General features: G+C 38.0%; 1 pseudogene; it reads right to left on the bottom strand.

The window, feature by feature from the left end:
• Window positions 1-658: 658 nt before the first annotated feature.
• LOC111543165 overlaps window positions 659-11,072 on the bottom strand; it is a 185,078-nt pseudogene continuing 174,664 nt past the window's right edge.

The raw sequence follows: 11,072 nt of genomic DNA, 5'->3' as shown, positions 1-11,072 counted from the left end.
CTTCCTTCCTTCCTTCCTTCCTTCCTTCCTTCCTTCCTTCCTTCCTTTCTCTTTCTCTTTCTCCTTCCTTCCTTCCTTCCTTCCTAGACGCAGTCTTGTTCTTATCACCCAGACTGGAGTGCAATGCTGTAATCTGTAATCTCAGTTCACTGCAACCTTTGCCTCCTGGGCTCAAGCAATTCTCCTGCCTCAGCCTCCCAAGTAGCTGGGATCACAGGTGCGTGCCACCATGCCCACCTAATTTTTGTATTTTTAGTAGACATGGGGTTTCACCATGTTGGCCAGGCTGGTCTCGAACTCCTGACCTCAAGTGATCCATCTGCCTTGGCCTCCCAAAGTGCTTTGATTACAGGCATGAGCCTCTGTGCCAGGCCCTTTTAAAAAAAGTTTCTTAAAATTATTTTTCCTTTTAGAAACAACTTTACCAGGAAACCAGCTCCCCTCCTGCCACACTGGGCAGGCTGTAGTCATCTCTTTTTAAACTGCCCTGATTTTCCCTCACACCCCCAAACAGGATCTCCTCAGGATGGCCTCAGAAAGCTGGAGTCTCTCTGTGCCTGTTCGTACACACTGCTGGTGGTGAAGCCCTCTCTGTCACATTGGAGGTTTCTGATTGTGGGACACAGTCTGATTTTTTGTTTTCTTCCTATATTCTAATTTAAAAGACAGGAACAGTGCAGGAGTGTGAGCTGTTGAAACAACCTGGTGAAGTCTTGCAAGGTCCAGCAAATTGCTTACATTCCTCAGCACTAGTGACTTGCTCACGGAAGTCTGTAAGTTGTTTGTGTGTCATGGTGCCGGGCTCCCATGGTTGTCTCCTTTGGCAATCCTTTCAAGGAATTATCTAACCATTGACAAAAATATTGGACTTTCAACCTGCATGACCTCCTAGAGCACTTTGGCTACATCTGGTAGGGTACGTTGGGGAGGAGACAAAAGCAGCATGTGTGGAGCAACTGGCTGACAAGTTACTGTCTAAGCTGGTTCATCACCTGCCCAATCAGATCTTTCTGTAAATCAAAGTCTTCGCCATGATCATTGGTTACCCCTGTATGGATGGTGGGAAACTCATGACAGTACAGTTGGCATCTCAGTGGTCCAGGGTAGTAGAGGCAATGGCCCACTGTGAGATAAGGGTGGTTACTTGGCTCTTCAGCAAGGTAACAGGGCAATACTAAATAAACCTGGTGGCTATCCAGGCTGAATATGTCATCTACAGTGTCAGGGTGATTCTGGAGACCATTCTGCTGTTCTAGGAGCTGAAAGGAGGGGATGCATATTGCCTGGACATGTCTAGTAGTCCCTGTGTTTTGGCTACTTTGGGCCCCTACATTTCCACATGAATTTTATGATTAGACTGTCAATTGATGAAAAAGGTAACACATGATGTCGAACATCTTTTTATGGGTTCATATGCCATGTGTATATCTTTCATAAGTTGTCCGCTTCAGAAATTTGCCCATTTTAAAATTGGCTTGTTTCCATATTGGGATTTAAATTTTTTTAAAAATATGTTTTAGATACAACTCTTTTATCAGATACATGTTTTGCATTTAGATCCTCTCAGTCTGTAGCCTCTGTTTCCATTTACTTTTTACTTAACTTTTCAGGGCCTTAGTTTTCTCGTCGGAAAAAAAAAGAAGGTATAATAATATAATCCACAGGATTATATTGAAGTTTATATCAATTAACATTCAATTCTTTAAAACCACTTCAGGTATTTTAAACAGTAAGATATTTAATACAGGTTAATTATGTGCTTATGAAATTGTTGGAAGAGCTAAAAAGCAAGCACCAGGCTGGACCTTGAGGCTATCCTCTGAAAACAGAACTATTCAATTGGCTTCCTAAGAGAGTTGCTGCCTCTGCCACATATGAGAATGTGGGAGTCAAGAGGTTGCCACTGGAACCATGTGTTAATAGCTCACTAAAATTTAGGATTTGGGAGCTTGTCATAACCTCTGTTGCCACCACTCCCACTGCTACATCTATAACTGCCTGAGGATTGGGAAACTGAGCCCAGGTGCTATTTCTCCAATTCCTTATCAATATCTATAAAGCTGTGGGCATTGACTTCTTCATAGCCTTGCTTGTCATCAGAAAATATGCTGAAAGCCACAGGTATGTGATCTCCATTTACCTCTGCTTTCCAGATTTCAGGGGAGTGCTTTTAATTGGTGAAATCTACTTTGTAAACCTAATATGTTTTGTTAGTTGCAAAGAAATTCTGGGAATATACTTTTAAACTTTCCAGTGTCTGTAATAAAATGAGAAACAATAGAAGAAGGTGGGAAAAAGTGCTGAGTGCCAATATATACATACCATATCTAACTCAACAATTAAATGAGGTAGGTTATCCTCATTTAATTGAAAATTGAAAATCAATCAATTTTCATGATTACTAATTTTAGCTCATTTTGTGACCCATGAATTAAGTTATGAATTTTCCTACTACCATAAATTAAAAATCTAAAATTATTGATGTTAGATGCCAGGACTACACCTTTAAATGTTCCACAATTCCTTCAAGAAGGTGTATAATGTCTCTTTCATAATGTCCCCAATAGAGTAAGATTTGGGTTGGTGCTGTTGTAGAATAGCTATTTCCTCCTCATGCCATTTTTTGCTAACCTGTTCACTTTTGGAATTGTCTAAATTTGGTTCCTATTACTCCATTTACTTGATTTTGAATTCTGAAATCCTTTTTACTCAGTTCTTTTTTTTTTTTTTTTTTAAATCCTGACCTTAATTCTAGACCTTTACTTTGCTTCTTTCCTCTTTCTTACAGGCCAGAATCTGACTTTTTCCACTGCTTTTCTGGTATTGATTTGTGATCTGATCCTGGTTTGGGTATTCCTATTGCATATCTGTGACCCACCTTTACCACCACAGTATGGCAGTGCCTTAATCCTTTTGTGTTTCTTTATGTAGACAAGTTTCTATTTCTAGATGCAACATATTGGAAATTTTGAGGCCAATTTTTCTTTTCTTTTCTTTTGAATTGTGTCTTGCTCTGTCACCCAGGCTGGAGTGCAGTGGCATGGTCTCAGCTCACTGTAGCCTCCACCTGCCAGGTTCAAGTGATTCTTGGGTCTCAGCCCCTTGAGTAGCTGGGATTCACAGGCACGCCACCATGCCCAGCTAATTTTTGTATTTTTAGTAGGTGTGTGATTTCATCATGCTGGCCAAGCTGGTCTCGAACTCCTGGCCTCAAGTGATCCACCTGCCTCGGCCTCCCAAAGGGTTGGGATTACAGGCATGAGCCACTGTGCCTGGATGAAGCCTATTTTAAGGTATCAAATAGTTTATATTTTGTCTACAAGTCAAAATCTTTTATCTTCCTAGGCAATTCTAAATCGATGTATATTTTATAAGATATTTAATTGATAACCCTTTGACTTACATATTTGAACCATTAGTATGCTTGGAAATGGCCATTTAGGAGTCTATAAATCTCCAGCATGTTATTTTTCTTAGAAGAAGTTTGCTCTAAGTGAATTAATTTATCTTTCCATCTTTCCATGTTCAAAGCTTGGTTTCAAACTTGACACTTTTAATATAGAAAAGGTTTTGTTTGATTTTGGGAATTTTGCCACCTCTCATATCTAATTTAAGAAAAAGCATTTTTTTTTTTTTAGCTACCCATACTTACAAGTTTCCAAACAAATGATGGTTGTGGGAAAGCAACAGTCAGTAAGCATTCGAATAATGTATTTTTAAAATATTTTGTCCTCTTTTCCTGATCTTTAGAATGTTTGCTTCTGTATTTTGGATTAATATTTACTTTGTTTTAATTTATTTATTTTAATAGGAACCTTTTTACTGAAACAGAAACTCCATAGGATTTCTGAATTTGGAAACTGAGAAATACATAACAGTGTTAGCCACTTCCTACAGGTGATTTCATTTTAGCTGTTGAAGGAAGGAAGGAAGGAAGGAAGGAAGGAAGGAAGGAAGGAAGGGAGGGAAGGAGGGAGGAAGGGAGGGAGGGAAGGAGGAAGGAAAGAAGTAAGGAAAGAAGGGAGGGAGGAAGGAAGATAAGAAGGAAGGAAGGAAAGAAGGGAGGGAGGAAGGAAGGGAGGAAGGAAGGAAAGAAAGACGGGAGGAAGGAAGAGAGGAAGGGAGGAAGGAAGGAAAGAAGGGAGGGAGGAAGGGAGAGAGGAAGGAAGGAAGGGAGGAAAGAAGGGAGGAAGGAAGGAAGAGAGGAAGGAAGGAAGGAAGGATGGGAGGGAGGGAGGAAAGAAGGGAGGGAGGAAGGAAGAGAGGAAGGAAGGGAGGGAGGGAGGAAGGAAGGAAGGAACTTCAGAATCCCATATAAGACATGATGAACCTTGATTATTTTTGGTTATATCTGATGTAAGTAATAAACTTATATTCTTTTAGAAATGGCAGATACTTTTGATAAACCTAGGGATCCTCCAATTGTGTTCAAGCATTGCAGTACAACTTTTAGTGGGGAAAAGATACTGAGTACTTTCTTCTCCATTGCTTTTCCAGTGTTGCATTGGGCTTTGAAGAGGGAAAGCATTTTGTATGCTGTTTTCAGCAAGAAAAGCTTTTGGAGACCTATAAGGGAGAGCATAGTGTGCTTCCCTATAAATTTGTCACCCTAGTTTTAAGATTGAACAGAAAGAGTAAAAGATAGGAACAATTAAGCAATAGAGTATTTATTCAAGTATAAGACTATTCCTGTTTATCTCTTTTATCTTGTGGTGTTGAATACGTCTTTTACTTCGGAGGCTTCTAAGTTTCTTAAATCTAAGACATAGGGATAATATTAAGTCTTTAACTGTGGTATATATGTATGCAAAGTACATTTTGGCACTTTCATTCGTTAATTTTTGAAACATATGGGGGACCTATTGTGTATCTTTAGCATCAACAGGAACTAGGAATACACAGTTGGAGCCAGAGGAGACAGAGAAACTAACCAAAATCGTTTTGTGTGATAGGTGCACTGATAAAGGTGTACCCCAGGAGCTTTGGAGGATGGAGAGAGAAGGTTTTCTAGAGCAGGTAACTACTGTTTCAGAGGACAAGAGGACCTAACCAAGAGGAACAATTGGAGAGAGGCGGGGGAAGGGAAAGGCAATGTCTCTTCAGGTAAAGGGAAGAGTATGGCAGATACTGCTAGAGGAAGTTCCACTTCCTTTTCCTTCTGGTACATGAGAGGAAACTACATTTCCTGCCAGGTTGCAGTTATATGGGGCCATGTGACTGTTCAGGCCGATGGAATGTGAGCAGAGTGATTTATACCATCTCCATGCTGAATCCACATGAAGACCTCCCGGATGATTTTCCATGCATTCTTTTTTACCCTCTTTATCTTCTTTCTTTGGGATGCAGGCAGTTGATTTAACTAAAAATGCTGAGCTCTCAGATTAGTGGCTCTTAGCTTTAGCTCCTGGGTAATTCTAATATGCAGCCAGTGTTGAAGACCATGCCCTGGAGCAGCCTTCCTCAAAGGGTTCATAGAGAAATAAGCTCTATGGAAAATGATTTAATGACTATTTTCTCAATTCATGCAAGGCTAGTACTCAGCTAGCATCATTATAGATGTGTAGGAGATGGCTAATTCCTCACATGCAGTACATTTCTATGGAAATTACAGGTTAAGTCTTTCGTGGAATTCTGACTGAGGACTGTCCTAGAGGATACTGGAAATACTGAATGGAAGGGGCTTGGATTCTTTCGATGACTGAGTAGAGGAGAGAGAACCACTGCTTACTTGAATTGGATAGTGACTTGAGTGAGAAATAAGCCTTAATGCATTAAGTGACAAAATGTTGAGGTTATTTGTTATGTCAGTTAGCCTATCATTACCAATACAAATGGCATGTGCAAATATATTATGGCTACAGAAGGCACAGGGAATCAAAGAGATCATATAATTTTTTCTAGATAGAATAATGATTATGTATTTATTTGAGGTTGGGATGAGTTTAGGGAGAAGAAAGCATGGCTAATGTTGAGGCTGAACAACTATTTAGTGGCCACATTATTAAGAGCCTTGCCATTTATTTCAAGACTTCTCGCTGGATAGGTAGCTTGACAAGTTCTACACTTTTGAATATTGCTTCAACTAAATCTTCTACAGTCAAAGTGAAGCCAATACTCTGATGGGAACTGAAGATGAAAAGGATGACAGCATTCCAGGGTTTGCTCTGTAACGATGAAAGCAGGATAAATGAAACTGGGAGAAGGCACCCCTCACCTTGCTGGAAATCAAATGATGTTTGCTACTCATTCCAACTGACTGCTAGCCTTGGTGATATTTAAAGAAGGCAGCCAGGATGCCACTGCTTAAACAAACATGTTTTTTATATTTTATTCTCTATGCCATTACACAATTAACGCATGAGCTAACTGAACCAAGCGGAACAGCAAAACAATACAATTAGAAATGGTAAGCCTAGGGCAATAAACACTACTCATGCTTTATGTGGATACCTCAGTGCAAAAATCTGAAGTGAAATCCTGAGTAAGCACCATTCTTTGGATGTTCATTCAGTTAGGGGTATTAGTACAAAGACAGCAATTAGGAAGGACTGCTAAGCTTCACCTTCACCTCAGGGTGCAGTGATATTTGAATGGAATCTTATGTGCTCCATTCTGGTTGGCTTTTGTTTTTAGTGGGTTTTTGATGTCTGAAAAGTAGGGAATCACTACACAAATCTGCAGGCATGCACACACAACATGGTTTCTCAAGCTTATATTGTTCTCTTGGGTAGAAAGAGAAAAAGGAAACCACTTTGGGAAATGCTAGAGTATTTTCTTGTAGGAAGTTTAAAAATTATCCATTCAAAAACCTGACAAATTAGGAACCAAGCCTTCCTGGGTGTTTGTCTGAGTCATATTTTCCAATCTATTATGAAAAACCTGAATAGGGCAGTCATTTTGAAGATGGCTTTGACCTTTTCAAGAAGAAGGAGCCAATTACATTGAGCACTATCTAGTCTACAGTCATTGTGCTGTCTGGGCCTGCTTTTTTTAAGAAAGCTTATTTTTCTTCTTTCTTGTTGCTCATGGGCCTTGTCGTTTATGATTCCTCTACTGCAGGAAGTCTCATTTGTGAAGAGTCATAGACTGTACCAGGTTTCCTTTTTCTGTAATAGGATAGATGAGGAGAAGACTTCACAGCTGCCACATAAGGTTATGCTGTGCTCATAGTGCCTTGTGAAGGATCTGTCGCTAAAGAATCTGTGTGCCATGGAGTAGTCCCTGAATGGCTCCATGCTGTTTTCACCTGAAAAGCAAGCATACCACCTGCCTCCCAGAAATGTTTATAAAATCGATGAGCTCACATACTTGTTTATCACCTCTCTGTCTCTCCTAAAGGGAGGTGTCCCCTTAAGCAGTCATTCTGAAGTGATTAGTAATTTAAAAAAAGACCCCCCCTTTTTTTTTTCTTTGGACATAGTCTCACTCTGTTGCCCAGGCTGGAGTGCAGTGGCATGATCTTGGCTCACTGCAACCTCCACCTCCCAGGCTCAAGCAATTCTCCTGTCTCGGCCTCCAGAGTAGCTGGGATTACAGGCATGCAATACCATGCTAGGCTAATTTTTGTATTTTTAGTAGACATGGGGTTTCACCATGTTGGCCAGCTGGTCTCAAACTCCTGACCTCAGGTGATCTGCCCGCCTTGGCCTCCCCAGGTGCTGGGATTATAGGTGTGAGCCACCACACCTCGCCTAAAAACGCATTTTAAACTAGTTGCTAGGGAAATTTTCCCATAGGAATATTGATTTTGCATGTAGAATAATCTCTACTGTATGAATAAAATTTCTTTTGGGGTTCTGTAGAACAGGCAGAAGTGTTCAAAGATTAAACCTTATCTCCAATCAGAAGCTCTTCTAAAGAAAAATAGGCAACAATGAAGTGATTACAAATACGGATTTTGCAGACAAATAGTCTGGGTTCAAAACTCAGTTCTGCCATTTAATAGCCATGTGAGCTTGGACAAGTTTTTTTTTTTTTTTTCAACCTTTCTGTATCTTGGTTTTCTCATCTGTTAATTGGAGGTAATAATGGGAACTTCATTTTAAGGTTGTCTGAAAGATTCAAATAAATGATAGTACTTGTAAAATGATTGTATGTGTTTCTGGTACAAATTAAATGCTATGTACCTCTTCTGTTTGGAATATATGTATTTATAAAAAGTGGAATGAAACCTGTATCTCTCTAACTTTTCAAGTCTTTACTGAAATAGATCCTGCGTTAAAGGGGTTATAGGAATTTTCTTCTCCCCACTAAATTTTTCAAGCTCTCAGCTTATCTGCCAATATGGAAAGTCCCAGAGGCATTTCTTAAACTTCCTGGATAGGATAAATATCTGCATGTCTATCTTATCTATCTGTATAGGTGTTCCATGTTGGAAAAAAGAATGTCATTGGAAGCAAGGCTTTGCTTATGTTTAGAACCCCATTCCTTGTTTTCTTGTGGAATATTCTAGATTTTTAAAACCTAATCATGATAATCAGTTTGCTAGTTTATTAATATACTTTCTTTTTACATGTTTGCTGGCCTCTCAATAGCTATAAATTTTCAAGCATTTTATCTACATCTATAAAATTTATCATATTTAAGATCGAATGCCTCTGTTCATGAATTAAAAAGAATTTATGTCATTCATTGTTCTTATAAGAAAAAAATTGCTTGAGCAAGAACTACTGGTCTCTGGATGGGCACTCTTAGCATATTTGATCAACAGTGTTTCCAGAGATCATATAGACTGGGGATAGAAATGCAAGGGTGGAACTGGGAGAGAAAAATGAAGGAAAATTAATATGATTATGATAACTCCTAGTTTTGCAAACATGTAAATCTTAAACAGTATACCACTGCCTTACTAGTCATATAGTTAGTCTTAGAGCAAATAAATCTTGTTACTTTTTCTGATCTACTCAATCTCCTTCCCTTCAGGCTGGATTATACTTCATCATACCAGACATGTGAATGTCTATTCAGGTTTTTGTTGCGGCCATTCTTAACTTATGTTTAATTGTCAGTGACACAACCGTTTTGAGAGTTACGGTGATCTTCTTTGCCTGAGACTCTTGTAAATGAAATCACAGTGTAGTATGCAGCAAGTTGCAAATGAGCTTTTATTTGTTTGTTGGTAGGTTTTTTCAAGGAATTTTTGTTTATTCTATTATTGGCCTAAAAATGTGATGCTGGAAAAGATGATCCTTTTAAGAAACATGAATCTATGAAACTTAAAGAAAAAGAATTATTTAGAATTATGCAATTGTAAATTATGATGAGATTTATATATATATATAGTTTTATAGCCAAAGACAAACTAATAGAGGAAGAGATCCATAAGGTCTGTTTATCTTTTCAACCCAAATGAGAAGGATTGAATTCTCAAGCATGAAATTGCCATCTGTGCTTCCCCTTCCCACCCCTCACATTAATACTTTTTTTTTTTCTTTTAGCAGACCAGGTGAAGTCAGAACTTTGTTTTAGAAAGAATGATGTCATTGTATAATTGAATGTATGCATTCATGAAGCTACTAGGGGTAACAACTTGTCACTTTAAAAATATGCCCGAGATAAGTTTTTCTCTTCCTTTTTCTCCCTTGGATTCTAACCTCATGCTAATAATAACTGCTACTGGTTTTGTAAGCATTTGGTCTGTGCACAATGCTAAGTGGTTTAGGTTCATCACTTCTTTTTTAGGCCTTTTAAGAAGCTCTTTAGGTAGATGTAATAGTGTAACTATTCCCACTTCATAGTTAAAGGCACTGGAAACTAAAGAGGTTAAATAATCCCCAATGCCACAAGGCTAGTGCTAGTGTTGGGTGTCTATCTCACCTGATTAAACTATTCTTTAGCCTAAGAACATATGCTGACTTTTCTGACTTTTCATTCCTTTGTTTATGATGTTCTCTCTGCTCAGACTGTTCTTCCACCTCTGCCCATTGAAAATCTGCAGAACCTTCAAAATCCAATGGAAAGTTCTCTCTTCTCTGTAAATTAAGTTTCATAGAATCATGTTTCTCTGCACATTCCAGTGCTCCCTCCTATAAAATTTGTACACATTTACATATTAAATGTATTAATATCTTCATGGTATTAACAAATCTTGCAGCATGATTATTAGTGTACATGTCTACTCTCTCCACTAGGATGCAAAGTACCTGAAGAGAAAGCCAGACTGTTCTTTGCTGCAAATTTATCAAGGACAAATCTCATGTTTTAGCCATTTGAATAATTACTTATATTTACTTATATCTCATCTTGTTTCAGAAATAATTCAAAGAGAATCCAAGAATATAGAAAATATAATCATATAGCATAAGAAAGAAACAAGGACAGAGACATAAAGTGGAACCAGAAAAGGGAATTAGCAGTGCTTACCATTTTATCTACATATAAATTTATTTTTTAAAAATAGGCTTTCCAAAAGCTCACTTATTTTCTTTGTATTCTTAATGCCAATTGCAGGATCTGAAACATAGTAGGGTCAATAAATACTCATTTAATTGAATACTTGCATGTCAGATGTGGGAGGACAGTGGAGAAAAGATTGGTATTTGAAGTCTGATTACTTAAAAAAAAAAAAGGTTTGTTGAGATATAACTGATATACATTAAGCTGCATATATTTAAGTTATACAGTTTGATAAATTTTCGAACTTATAGACACTTGTAAAAACATCACCATATGCAAAATAATGAAGATTATATAATCAAAAGTTACCTTGTGTTCTTTTGTGTTATTTTGTGTTCTCCTATCTAAGCAACCAGTCATTTACTCTTTCTCACTCTGTATTAGTTTGCTTTTTTAGAAAGTTATGTAAATGGAATCATCCATATAGAGTGTGTACCAACATTGTTCATTCCATTTTATTGCTAAATAGTATTCCATTATATGGATGTGCCTTATCTTGTTTACCAATTTGTTGATGGACATTTGGTCATTTAAGGTTTTGACTGTTACAAATAAAGATGTTAGGAACCTTTATGTACAAGTATTTATGTGGACTTACGCTTTCATTTTTCTTGGGTAAATACCTAGGAGAGGAATGGCTGGATTATATGATGGGTATGTGTTTAATTTTAAAGATA

Source organism: Piliocolobus tephrosceles, chromosome 5, assembly GCF_002776525.5.
Source record: "Piliocolobus tephrosceles isolate RC106 chromosome 5, ASM277652v3, whole genome shotgun sequence".
Taxonomy (NCBI): domain Eukaryota; kingdom Metazoa; phylum Chordata; class Mammalia; order Primates; family Cercopithecidae; genus Piliocolobus; species Piliocolobus tephrosceles.
The sequence above is the reverse complement of the archived record's forward strand: the minus strand, read 5'-3'. Positions and strand labels throughout refer to the sequence as shown.